The 12,816-nt window shown below is 43.8% G+C and overlaps 1 protein-coding gene across 1 annotated transcript in view; it reads left to right on the forward strand.

Annotated features, from left to right (window-relative positions):
• The first annotated feature begins 306 nt into the window (after window positions 1-306).
• FGD3 (FYVE, RhoGEF and PH domain containing 3) overlaps window positions 307-12,816 on the forward strand; it is a 93,956-nt gene continuing 81,446 nt past the window's right edge. Inside the window, exon 1 of the mRNA XM_064723716.1 lies at window positions 307-633. The gene's annotated coding sequence lies outside the window, so the exon portion shown is untranslated. The remainder of the gene's footprint in view (window positions 634-12,816) is intronic.

Genomic DNA, 12,816 nt, shown 5'->3' on the forward strand with positions numbered 1-12,816 from the left:
TTGAGCTTCGCCCTGGGTTCGTCCACTAAGGGGCCCATAAACATCCCTGTGGCATGCGAATGATGAGGAGCTTGAGCGCCTCGTGCTCCCTGCAGCTGCATCCCGGAGCCCACTGGTTCGCTCAGGGGCGAGTGGGATGCGCACGGTTAGCCCAGGACGGGTCTGGCTCAGCGGGAGCTCCTCGCAAGGGGCCACGCAAGCGGCAGGCGTTGCTTCCCCAGTGTCGGGCGGGAAGGGGGCAGGAAAGGGTGTTTTCCCCCCCTCCCCTTGGCTCCCGCTCCCGGCCCTAGGGAGGGGCCAGCCCCGGCGGGTGCGCCCTTTCCCCGCCGCTGCCCCCGGGCCGGGCGCAGCCCCTGGTTCCCTGGCAGCCGGGGCGGCCCCTCCGGCGTGTCCCGTTGCCGCTTGGGCCCGAGCTGGGCCGGGGCCGGGGCGGGGGCGCATCCCGCCTCCGCCGCCTTCAGGGGCGCCGCGTCCCGCTGGCGGCGCCTCATGGCGCGATGCAGCTGCAGTGGGAGGGAGAGGAAACCCACCCCCCTCGCCCGGCGGCCGCCTTTGTAACCGCCCGGCCCAGCTCAGCGCGCAGCGGCTCGGGGAGCGCCGGAGCGCGGCGGCGGGAGCAGATGGAGCCGGAGGGTAAGGCTGCGCCCAGCTCCCCGCACCCCGGCCGCGATTCCGAGGGAGTTCTCGGTGGAGGCTGCGGCGGCCGTGGGGACCTGGGCCGGGAGCGAGGCGGCGCCGTGGTCCCGGCGGGCCGCGGGGTCTCTGCAGAGCGGGCGGGAGGCTGGTTCCCGGGCCGGCCCCGCTCCAGGTGTGCGGGCCCGCCGCCGCCGCCTCCTTCCCCTGCCCTCCCCTCGCCGGCCGGCGGGCGGGCGCGGTCCCGCCGGCTCTGCTGGCGCCAGGGCCCCGCTCCGCCCGCGCCCTCGGCGGGGAGCCTGGGGTCGGGCCGCTCCGCCGCGGGGAGGCGGGGGCCCAGCGGAGCAGCTCGCACGGACTCGGAGGCGCCTTCAACTAACTTTCTTTCTTTAATTGATTTTTTCTTTTCGTTCCCTGCCCCCGCGAGCGGCTGGCGCGGTTCTGATGCAAACCCATCGCCCGGGGGGCCGGCCCGCCCTCCCCAGGCTGGACCCGCAGCGGCGCTGCCCGCGCTGCCGCGGCCTCCCAGGCGCCAGCTGCGGGCTCACCCCGAGCTGCCCCCGCACACGCACCCCGGACCCGGCGTCCCTGTGTGCCTCACAATGGCCAAGGAATCCATGTTTGAGTAAATGCAGCACTGAGTTGTGTAAATATATTTTTAGTTCTCGTAAAACCACACAAAATCAGTTCTGTTAAACATTAATTTCATTAAGACTGCTATTAACTGTAGAGATTAAATTTATTTCCTGCCAATCCATATTTAGGCACTTATGAAATGCTGAGGTTTTTTTCCTTCTCTCCTTTCTCAATACCTTTTGGAACTGTTACTAGTCTAAACATAAACCATTTCCAGTAGCAAATTGGAAATCTCTGAACCATAATGATCTGTTCTGTTTAGCTGGCTGCCTCTGTAAAACCAGGATTCTCGTGGAAAAAAACAAAAACAAACAAAACCCCCCCCCAGAAACAGAAACAAGGAAGGAAGGGGGGGAAAAGCCCAAAAAACCCTGAAGAGATTTATGTTTAGAAAACTGGCCACATTCATCGTACTGTTTTTTAAACTTCAGTACCTATGTCACATTTTCCATTCCAAATATTAAGAGTGGTGTAACTGTGTTAAAGGGATATACTCTACTTTCCATTGCAAGCTTTAGGAAATTTTAACACAAAGGAAAACAGCTCTGCAACATAAAAGAATCTTGCAGTGCCTGATACACAGCGGCACCAAGGAATTGGAGAGACTATTGGCAATTGTTAATGACCAGAATTGGTTTTGTTGAGAAGCATGCAGAATGGAAAGGGGTTATGTATGGCGACCAATACATTGATAAAAGGATTCTTGCATTCTTTAGAAGAAGTTTGTCTTTCATAGAAAGCTGTTTTTCACAATTCTAGGAGGGTGTTTTAGAGTTCGTACTCCATCTAGCAGAGCTGTGTTTATAATATCCCTTGGAATAATCAAGCTGGGTTGTTCCTGATTTAGCTCATTTGTGACCCAGTTCGTTATGTTGTAAGTGTTCTTACCTTAATAATGCTAAAGAAAAATTATAAAAATTACATTGAGTTTGAAGGAACTCCTTTTAAAGAAATAAGTTCTTATTTTTAAAAAGTGGAGGTTTTCTGTCCTGCTTTTACCTACAAAAGCTGGGTCAACCTAGGAAAGATGATGGCGAGTTTCAGAGCTGCTGAAGTTCCCCACCTGCCCTGGATCCAGAGATATTCAGGCAATCTGACTTCTGGAACCTCCTGAACTTTGTGTACCAATCTTCAGTACATTAATTTTTAGAGGCTGGTCCTCCCACATGGGTTGGAGCCTGCGTTAGTGAAATGCCCATGTTAGCAGCCTCCTGCTCTGTTAGTGAAAGAGTCAGGGCTCTCATGTCAATTGCTTGTGAATTGCAGTATGAGCAGTATGTAATTGCAATGTCAGTTGCTTGTAGATTGGTGCAATATGTGTCCCTCTGTATGTGTGTGTTTGTGATTTCCTTGAGTGTGGTGCATCTCGCTAAAGAGCATCAACCAGTGAGCCTTACTCTTGTTTCCAGAGTCAGGGGACTCAGAGTGTGGTAATATAAGGGAAATAGAGCTTGCTTGCTCTTGTGGCTCTGATCTGATGTGCCCTTCTTGCATAGTCCTGGCTGGAATCCTTCTTGAATGGAGCTGGAATTGCTGTTGTTCGGTCATATTTGCCACAATTTCCTGCATTTAAATGTATATCTAAAACTCTTGCTGAAAGTGGAGTCAGGACTTTCTCTTTCCAGAGGACCTTTGCCTCTTGCCGAGTGTGCAGATCTGAGGCCTGGCAGGTATCTTCTACAGAAGCAGGAAGAAAGATGGAAAAAAAAAGCTTGCCCTTTCCTTAAGGAAATCCAGTGTAGCGTGCGAATGCTATGGAAATACTGACCGACACAATTCTTGTGGGTGTCTCCCCCGCTCCCAACAATGGCTGAGGTGATAATGTAGGACAAGGTTGGGACTGCAGGGTGTATCTGGTCTTGGAGTGTCTCAGAGGTGCAAGAGAGAATATTACATTCAAAACAATAAAAGCAGTAGAATCATAGTGATGATGGTCCCCATGGCTTTTTGTGTGGGATGAGCTTCTGTAGCATGATCCAGAATGAGGAAGACTGCCTTAGGTCAGTGGTAGTGGAAGTGGGATGTTGAAACCTTGTGACACCAGGAGTGACAGACTTGAAAAGTCAAAATCCCAGGTGACGATTTTTTAGTTGTTCATTGTTTGCACTGCATTGTTTTCAAGGCAGTTTTTGTCGCATGGTTTTCCAATGGTTTTACTCTGAGTTATACTCTGAGTTCCCTGATCAGGTTCAATGTGTTTGGTTTTGAGGAAGCTTTGTTCTCAAAAAAGCTCTGTGAGGTGCAGTGGTGTGGGCAGGGCTGCTCTCTGAAATATGACCGAAAGTCCAACTGTTTCCTACTGCTTTTCAATGAAAAATGTACAACTAATTTCTGCAGGAAGTTTTGGGAACAGCTATGTCTTCCCATGTGTCTATAAGCTTAAAAAACACTGAATTTTCCTAACTGAAGCATGTCAGTTCCTGCTGACTGAGCTTAATAATTATGGGTGCATGGGTTTTTTTCCAGACTGTCTGGTTGGGTTTTTTTTAGGGATCTCGATAAGATTATTGGAGATCAATAATAGTCCTGCTTTGGTCAGTGAGTGTGACCAAGGGGTCTATGTGAGAATTGAAAGGGCAGGGAGTATACATGCAGCAATGATGTGATTAGTGCTTTAGTTAGTTCCTCTGACTGTGTACTGCTTTCTACCACATAGCACACAGAAGCTGTGAACTTCTGAAATGCTTTTGCGCAAGATTTTGAGTAAGATTAATTTTCTTCTTCAAGCTGTTTTGTTGAAATTTACATTTTAATTTTTAAATTTAAATTTTTCATTTACTGAAAACTCAATTTGAAACTAAAAGAGGTGAGTGGTAAAACCTAAGTAATTAATATTTCTAGCTCCCTGGATACAGATATTGTGTTAGACATTTGAGCCATTGATTGCATTTGAGTTGAGTGAACAGTGGTGAATAAAATCAGTAATAACTACTGTAGTATCCATTTGTATTGGCAGCATCAGATTTGTGGAATTTGATGTTTCACTTGAGAGACAATGACTTGTGATTCTTACACAATGGTGAATATTGATACTCTTTTGAAAATATGTCTCTTGTTTCAAATTCTCTGAACTAGCTGAAAGTTCCTTTTAGGTAAAAAAAATAATGTGACTTCATATATTTCAGATGTGGGAACAGAGCATATGACATAACCTGAGCGTATGACATAACCTGAGCTAAGATGGGTATGAGTGAGAGAGAGGAGGAGGAAAGTAGGAGGGAGTATTGTTGAAGTCCTTTCCATGATGTGACAGCTCTTGAGCCATGCTGCATGCCCGTCACCAGCTCTCAGGGCTCTCATTTTTTTTGTTCTCTGCCAACCCCTTTGAACACCATGCTGAGAGCTGAGCCTGGCACCCCTGAGCGCAGGACCCCAGACCTCCATGGTGGAAATCCATGTGAAATTGAAAATAGATGTCTGCAGCTCATTGTTGCATTCTCTGGAGCATTTGGGAGGCAGTCAAGTCACAGCACGGAACTCTGGCTGGTTTGGAGGTTATGAGTGGTGAAATTTGAGATGCCTTTGTTGGTGGAACAATAGTGAGGTATACTGGAAAGTGCTTCCAGGAGAACTTTTTTCCCTCCCTCTACTCTCCCCCCTCCCATTCACAGCCAGGTCCTAAAAACAATGGTTATTATAACTTGATTTACATTTTACACTTTGCAGCATCTTAAAATTTAATGGGCCTTTGGGTTTTATTTCACAGTTTGTGGCTGTTCATTCTGTCTGTGCTGCCTGCAGTTAGGAGTTGCTGATATTACAATACTGCGTGTTTGCTTTACCTGGGTATCCAGCCTGTGCAGGAAGATGTGCTGGTACGGGCTGTCCCTGCTGGTGATGCTCGTCGGAGTGACAGCCTCATGCTCATCTCCACTCCCTTGGTGGTGTGGCTGTTACCTTTTCTGTCAGTGGTCACCGCGTCCTCTGTGAGAAATATCCAGGTCTGCAGTTGTGGTCTGTCTTGTCAGGGTTAACTTGTTGAGTTTAAGTGGCATTATTTAAAGCACATTGCCTCTGTGGTTCCTGACCACTGATCACAAAATGCTATTCTCCCTGCCTTTTCTTCTGGTTTTACTGACTTCCATTGCTTTTTTTGTTGTTCTGTGAAAGAGTTTATTGGTATTACCTGCTTCCTTGTTTTCTGGGTTGCACTTTTCTTGCTATTTGTCTGGGATTAAGACCCTTGTGTGGGACAGAAAGCGAGTGATTCAACTGCTGTGAAAGGGCTCGGTGAAGAATTGAGGTGGAAGGCTGAGAAGTGGAGGCTGTTGACACAGCATAATCTCAATCATGGCATACAAGACTCCCTGCAAGATCCTTAAGGGGCTCAGCAAAGTGAGTTCATCAACTCCTCATCTGTAGCAACCTCCATTAACAGAGGGATGAAATTCCTATTGTGAAGCCAGGCCGTTTGAATAACCTTTCAGATATGGGCACAATACTTTTGTCGCTCAGTCTTTCTTTTCTCCCTCTTAGTATAATTAATTTTGTGGTTATGAACTCTAAAAACCAACAGCTCTTCCACAGATAACCATCAGCATAAAAAAGTTGCAGGAGTGCTAAAATGGGATTTTTCTCCTTTGTTGGGGAGCTTGGTAGTGCTTGAATGATGTAATGTATGTTAATGGTGGGCCTAGTAAATCTGGGTTCACTGTTACAAGGCATCCCCAAGAGGCATTGTTGGTCCCTCTCTGTGCTCGTGTTGGGCACCAATAACCTGAGAAGGATGTTTTGTGTCTCAAAGAAATATGTCAAGTGTTACCAGCTTTGGTGTCTTAAATGCTGGTGAATTTCTAGAGAGCTCAGAGTTACTAGAGGCAGCTAGTAAACTAGCAAAACTAGCAAACTGTTTCTAAATTTAAAATTTCATAGGCCTCTAGAGTACATTTAAATGTGCTGGAAGTATTGATAGCTGTTCAGAGAGCACTCTTGAGGCTGGGTCAGAAGCAGTCGTTGGGCAGTGAATAAAGTAAGGCAGAATTAATGGTCTTCAAATCTGTTGATTTTTTTTTTCCTAGTCATAGTAAAAATGCATCTTTTGGGATGACAGAACCTTCAAGGTACTAGCAGGGACAGAGCAGACCACTGACCTTTGCTGTGACAGGTGAGGAGCTTTGAAACTTTTTAGGTCCTCGCACATTTCAGCATGGCCATGAGCAAGTACTTTACTGTAATTGCATTTGAAAATCCTGAAATGTCCCCTTTTGTAAGATTGCTCTAGTTCTTTATTTCTTCTTTATTTGTTATTTGTTGCTGCTTTGCAGAAATTCTTTTGTTTAATGAATGTTCAAGGAGAGAGCATTTTTATGCTGGACTATTGAATGAATCAATTGCACATGCAATTTACCATTTTTCTCTCTTGAAGCATTTTGAGTAATCTCCACTGAAGTATACAGAATCACTGCTAAAAGTGTAGTACCTTTACAGGTAGATTCTGGTACTCATTGAGCTGGTTAATTAATGAGAATGGCTAAAACACTAATAGAGAGTCCAAAGCTGACACTGGTTAGATGTCAGCCTGTTATTGGAAGCCCAGCCTCTATCCTTGGGATGGAGCATTTGGGTACAGTGTGTACAAACAGCATACACACCTCTACATGGCATCACGGCAATCTGCATGGAGATTTTTGGAGGATAGCAGTCTTCATATTAAAGAATCTAATTTCTAAAAGTCTGAGGAACCCAGTAGTCCCAGTATTTTTTGAAAGACAGGGTGACATCTAAATATCACTTGGATGTTGGAGGTTTCTCCTCTTTATTTTATACTTCTGAAAAACAGGCAGGTGTCTGACTATAATGAAGGAATTTATCACTGGGCTCTAGTTTTCTTAAACTCTTGGCCTCTTTATATTCTCTCTTTTTGGACTTGCAGGCTCTGAGCAGAAATTCTCTCTTGGTAATTTAACCTTGAGCAAATATTTACATTCATGAGATTCTTGCTACTTCAGTAATCATTTTGAACCGTGAGGTTGGGACAGGGTGAAAGTTAATGTACCAAACACTGGGCAAGGAACTGTGAAAGGAAGACCAAAGAAGCCTCCAGACCTGGGTTTACCATGTTTGATATGAATCACCTGCTAAGTGTAATTTGGTTATCACTTCCAGAACGAGATCTACAGAAATACCGTGTTTTCTGCCACTGGCCCTATGTGTCTGATGGGGGCTTGTGATTTGAATTTTAAAAAGCTGAATAAAACTGTTTGTGTAAAAACTGAATGGAATGAAGAAGTAGAATAGAAGACTGAGATAAAAAAGGAAGGAAAAAGTAAGTACCATGCAAAAAAACCTCATAGGGGTGTAGGAAGAGATTTTGAAGAAAGAGGGTTTTAAAGTCGAAATTAGTAAGTAATCTGAATTTTGTGGAAAAGGAAACCTGTACAAAACGCTCTGGGAGATTAACCTGTGGGCAGGTGAATTCCCTTACTGCAGAAGTGAGGGGGAAGTTCTCAAGGGTAACACCAGCAGAGAGCTGAATAAATGCAGTAAAGGAAGGAGTGATCTCTCAGCAGACCAGTGAATGAAAATACCACCAGATCTCAGCTTCCTGTGGGTTTGGTTTTTTTCCCTGGATTTTGCTGTTTCAATCTAGCATCGTGCCCTGTGCTGGCTGCAGTGTTTCTGGGAAAGACAGGGGATGAGAGTGTACTCAGTTCTCACACCTCTTGGGGGAGAAATATGCAAGGTTTCTCATGGAGGTTCTCGGTGGAGGATGGAGCTTCCTCATACAAGCCCACCTTGGCCACACCTTTTGAGCTGTGTTTGGAGCTGCAGAGATTTGGTAGTGGTGTGGCCCTTGGGTCACGCTGCAGCTCCATGCTGCTGCTGGTGAGCTGCCAGGAGAGCAGGATTGTGTGCACCTGCATGGGATAGCTGAACACATAATCCAGTGCAAGCTGGGCATTGTATTCCCTCTTAAATTGGATGGAAAAGGGGATTGTGCCCTCATAGGTAAAATTGTACTGTTGGGTGACATGGTTGTACTGGAGCTGTGCAGAACCTACAAAAACTGACAGTGATTAAGGCCTAGCCTCCAGGCTGTAGTAGTGTACATCTTGAAACTCTTAGAGGTTTGTATTAAAGTAACATATATGGGTTTTCTATTTAATTTTTTCCCCTTTTTTCCTTGTTTGTTGAATATCTGCAAAGCCCTTCACTGGGGGTAGATGAATTTTGCCCGGAGGAAACTTCAGCCATTCCAATTTCCTGTTGGAGCCAGGTGTGCCACCTCTGTGAATCACTCTCACTGGCTGTGGGAGTCATCCATTCAGAGAGAAGTTTCCCATGGAGGAACAAAGGGTGCTGCCTGCTGTACTCTCCTGGATCTGTTTTGCTAATTGCTATTGAAAGTCTAACAGCCTGTTTCTTGGCTGTAGAAATTCTGGGGCCAAATATCAGCACTGTGGGGAGAAGTCCCCTTCTAATTGTGGCATGGTTGAGAAATGCATTTCTTAAAATTTTTTTCATCTTATGCAAATACATGCCTTGCTTTGCTATTTCTAATTTACTGTTGGAAGTGCAAGTGTTCCCAGCTAGGGGAGCGTAAGATTTCCTCAAAATAGTAAAATAAAAGTAGTAATTTAAGAAAGTCCTGTCTCATCCATGATGTGTGGGGTTGTTGGAACTGGGTCTTTGATTGGAGTTATGGCTGCTTGATCTTGATGGCTGTGCAGTCAAAAAAGTTGCTTCACTTGGAATGCAGAACAGATGCTTTTCTTATTCACTTGAAAGGATAGTCTGGTTTTTTATTGGTATTTTCCAGACCATGCAAGTCCCAAAAGTTATTTTTAAAACTGCTAATCCTCTTAGGACAAAGAAACTGCCGAAGCAAATGTTGAGTATAGGAGAGCTGCTGAGTTACTTGTCCCTTTACTTTGGGGTTCTGGCCACAGACTGAAAACCTTTGTAGCAAATTGGTTATAGAATAACTGGCAGCAAGAGGTGGTTTTATTATTTCTTTTCTTCTCCCTACTCTCAATTGTTTAAAAATTCCGTTGTGTCTTAAAGCTAGAGAGTTCATTGACTCACAGAATTCACGGCCTCCACAGAAATTGACATTTTCTTATGGCTGGTAAAGAATTTCTAGTCGTTCAGAAGCTGTATACAGAGTTGTGCCAAGTTGCTTTACTTGCATGTTTGAAGTGTTAAAATGTTGCATCATGACAATATATTAGGAGGGTGAGGTGAATGTTCCAACCCACTCCTCTGTACAAAGTGTTGAGTTTTGGGTTTGAGCTGATTCATTCAAAGCTGTAAGGAACCCGCAGGTGAGTTGCCTCAAACTGCACAGTGTGCACAGTTTATTGCTCCCTTTACTCCCTCTTTGTTGGATTTTCATGGAGAATTGAGCAGGATCTTGCTGAATGATTTTTGATGACAGCAGAGCCTCTATAGAGTGGTGGCTTCCTCTCTCTCCCATGGAGGGTCAGAGACCCAGGAGTCATAGATGGTGCCTGTAATCTGGGAGAGCCTTGGTGAAATGCTCTTAAAAATCTTAAACTGTGAGAACACAGCTTTTAAATGTGGCTGCTTGATTCCCCTACATCTGCTTTTGCACCTACATTGCTTGGGTCTGCCAGCCACAAAGGTCTTGGCTGCTAAGACTACATTCCAAATTTGCCAAACACATTAGATTTTCCTGTCTCCTGGTTCCAGATCTGTTCCATTAGCTTTATAGGATGAACATCAAACTCCTGTTGAGTCCTGGTCATCTGTTTGTCCCACTTCACAGTGCCTGAAGAATCCTTGAGTACTACTGATGTGGCTTAGCATCAACTTAGCACTTTTTTTTCCCTCATTTTCAACTATTCTTGGTCTCTTCCCTCTGACATATTTAGTTCTGAGTGACACAGTTCTGTGGAAGCTCGAGGATATTCCTGATGACATCTGTTCTAAAATGTTTCTGCTGTTGCGTCTGCTTGGCGGACTAATAAAAATTAATAAACCCCAAGTTACTGCAGTTGGAGCTGAATTTAGCCTTGATCTTCAGATCCTTCTGGAGACCAAATTGCAAAAATGCACATTTTTGTGCATTACTTTCTGCCCTCTAAAACTTTTAGTTTCATATCCAAAACTTATTGAGGTTTAGATAGATTGTGTTTGTGGAGTTATGATAACTCTGTGCTGCTGTTTCCCTCATTTTTTAATTTTATTTCATTTAATTCCCACCTCCCACTGAATTTATGTTCCTCTATCTTGTGATGGAAGAAGTGATTTTGCATATTAAATGAGAGTTTTGAGCATGTAATCTCTTGGTGTAGCTTGAAGAATTCTGGATGTGGTGATATGATACGTAACAAAATCCATTGTCATTGTCATTTCTTAGTACCATGCATCCCACAGGGAATCCCTTCAGGCACCTACTGAGGCGGTGCTTGGCACTAAAAGCTGATTTTTTTATTTCACCAGATAGTGAGGAAAATAAGATGAGACTTAATCTAATATCCATTTGATTGGTAAATCAGTATATTGATCTGTCTTTTGAAATGCATTAAACATGTTTAAATAACATATGTCTTAGTTTCTAAAAATACTGCAGAATCATCATTTGCAGTAAAGGCCTTAAAATACTTTTTTATGAAATAAAATTGGTTTTTCTTTTTAAAATGTTAGTAAGAATTTTCAAGGGGATCACATTTATAGAAGGGGGAGTAGTTAGAATATGATTCTCTAACTTCCATTTTGGTTTTGTTTGTTTTTTTAAGAATTGAAAATCAGATGGTGGTTTAAGGATTTTTTAAGTTGATGCTGGGGATTGCAGTGGTGTGCCCTTGCTGAGAAGGCTTGTGGCAGACCTTCAAATCCAAATCCTTATTTTTCAGTCTGGTGTAGTGAAGATTACTGTCATTTATTTCACTTAGAAGCAGAGTAGGCTTTTCAGCAACTTTGGTGTTAAAAGACTGACAACCCAAAAAAATTTTACAGCTTTCCCCCTGATGATTCTGCTGCCAGATAGATTTATTGGAGGGCAGTCAGACTTTCAGGGATTAACACAGCCTGGAGCAAGATAAAGCCTTCTCTGAACAGAGTAGGCAGAGCTTTGCCTGGGCATTGCTTCTTCGATGTCTTCCAGTGTCAGTGGGTAACCAGTGCAGGACGAGAGCTGATAAGCCAGACTGCATGCCCAGATTGCATCCCCAGAGAAGGGGAATCTGTTGGAAAAAATGCTTATCCAAAAGGGAGCCTGAACTGGAAATATGGTGGTAACGTTCAACTTACGGATGGATTTATAATCAGAGTTCTGCTTAAAATGATGCATCTTAATTTTATGTATTTTTAGATCATGTTACTGCTGGGTAATAGACTTGTGTAAATGTGTCTACTGAATAAATGTGTAATTAGTGTCCAGAATAGAGGAAATGTAATTAACAAGATTTTTCTTCATAAGGACCGCATTTATCAAATAGGTTTGTTTTTCTATGTTAGCAACCTTGTCTAGTGGAAATTTTCCTTGCCCATAGCCAGGGGATTGGAATGTGGTGGTTTTTAAGGTCCCTTCCAATGCAAACCATATGTAATTCTGTAATATGAATATGCAGAAACTGGATGTAGATTGTTATATGTTCTTGTTTTGGCTTTGACTTGTACTGGGTTTGGTTTTCAGTGATAAAAATGTGTTGCTGCGTCTTTAGCTGACTCTGAATTTGTCCCCATGCCCTGCACCCAGCTGGTCTGTTCATGATGTGGTGTAGAGTCTTCATTTCCACTTGCTGATATTGATTAAACTGTAGTGCCCAAATTTTTTTTCCTCTTCCTTTTGGAATACATTAAATACATTTTTTAAGAGCTGGATGTCACAGTTGCAAGATTTGGACTAGTTTGTTCAAAAACTGGAAGTCTGTGTTTTTTCTACATTGTTATGTTTAGGTTTATTTAATGACAGTCATGATAAAGGCTGATTTATGCAGGATTTGAAGTGTAGCTAGGCTGTGGATTTCTACAGCAGTTTATAGAAGGCGTAGAAATGTTTGTGGAGGCTAGGTAGTGACAGTGTTTGGTTCTGTTGTTTGGCTGAAATATGTAGCATACTCATTAAAGATATTGACATCTCTGGTCTCTTGGAGTTAACCTAGATAGGTCAGTGTTGCTGCTCTCTGTCAGTCCTGCACATTATATCTGTTCTGATTTTCTGGTTTTGTTGATTACTGATATTCAATCTAATGTGTTTTTTGACTAGGATTTTGTCTTGTAGGGTTGGGATTTTTTTTTTTTTAACTAATTGTGTTTTGAGGGAAATCAGGAGTATGGCTTCCTTCTTTCCATTTTTTTTTCAGTGCTGGCAATTGTCTCCTGAATGTTAGATCTGAGCTGACAGATCCACACTCCATCATGCAGACCTGCTTCTGAATACATTCCCAGCACACTAACTATTCCAGAAAGCTAATGCAAACACCTCCAGTTTCTTCTTCCCTCAGCTTCTGTCATACTGACCATGTAGAAAAAGCTATTTGTGTCTAGATTTCATTTGTTTCCCTGTGCTAGTCTCCAAATTTGGAGCGCTCATTAAACTCTCTTCTGCTAAAACAACTTGCAGGAAGTCAGCTCCTTCCT

This window comes from Zonotrichia leucophrys, chromosome 12, assembly GCF_028769735.1.
Source record: "Zonotrichia leucophrys gambelii isolate GWCS_2022_RI chromosome 12, RI_Zleu_2.0, whole genome shotgun sequence".
Lineage (NCBI taxonomy): Eukaryota > Metazoa > Chordata > Aves > Passeriformes > Passerellidae > Zonotrichia > Zonotrichia leucophrys.